The following is a 1059-nucleotide window of genomic DNA, read 5'->3' on the forward strand; positions in this document are numbered from 1 at the left end:
CACAATACTGCCTCCTGTCACAGCACACAAACAATGGCAGGAATGAAAGACACAGGTCTGCCACAAGCATGGAATCAGAGCGCCGCCTGTTATGAGCCAAAGGTGCACCCTGACGTGGCAAATCAGATGATGCCGCAGTCATTTACTTACGATAATCACAATCAACAAACCGGCCCCCCCCCCCCCCCAAAACACCTTTCCTTACAACAATGTGTACCTTAACCTAACCCGTATTGTGCCTTAACCTAACCCGTATTGTGCCTTAACCTAACCCGTATTGTGCCTTAACCTAACCCGTATTGTCCCTTAACCTAACCCGTATTGTGCCTTAACCTAACCCGTATTGTGCCTTAACCTAACCCGTATTGTGCCTTAACCTAACCCGTATTGTGCCTTAACCTAACCCACGTTGTGCCTTAACCTAACCCACGTTGTGCCTTAACCTAACCCACGTTGTGCCTTAACCTAACCCACGTTGTGCCTTAACCTAACCCACGTTGTGCCTTAACCTAACCCACGTTGTGCCTTAACCTAACCCACGTTGTGCCTTAACCTAACCCGTATTGTGCCTTAACCTAACCCGTATTGTGCCTTAACCTAACCCGTATTGTGCCTTAACCTAACCCGTATTGTGCCTTAACCTAACCCGTATTGTGCCTTAACCTAACCCGTATTGTGCCTTAACCTAACCCGTATTGTGCCTTAACCTAACCCGTATTGTGCCTTAACCTAACCCGTATTGTGCCTTAACCTAACCCACGTTGTGCCTTAACCTAACCCACGTTGTGCCTTAACCTAACCCACGTTGTGCCTTAACCTAACCCACGTTGTGCCTTAACCTAACCCACGTTGTGCCTTAACCTAACCCACGTTGTGCCTTAACCTAACCCACGTTGTGCCTTAACCTAACCCACGTTGTGCCTTAACCTAACCCATATTGTGCCTTAACCTAACCCATATTGTGCCTTAACCTAACCCATATTGTGCCTTAACCTAACCCATATTGTGCCTTAACCTAACCCATATTGTGCCTTAACCTAACCCATATTGTGCCTTAAC

The sequence above is a fragment of the Schistocerca americana genome, unplaced genomic scaffold (assembly GCF_021461395.2).
Source record: "Schistocerca americana isolate TAMUIC-IGC-003095 unplaced genomic scaffold, iqSchAmer2.1 HiC_scaffold_1228, whole genome shotgun sequence".
NCBI classification, from domain to species: domain Eukaryota; kingdom Metazoa; phylum Arthropoda; class Insecta; order Orthoptera; family Acrididae; genus Schistocerca; species Schistocerca americana.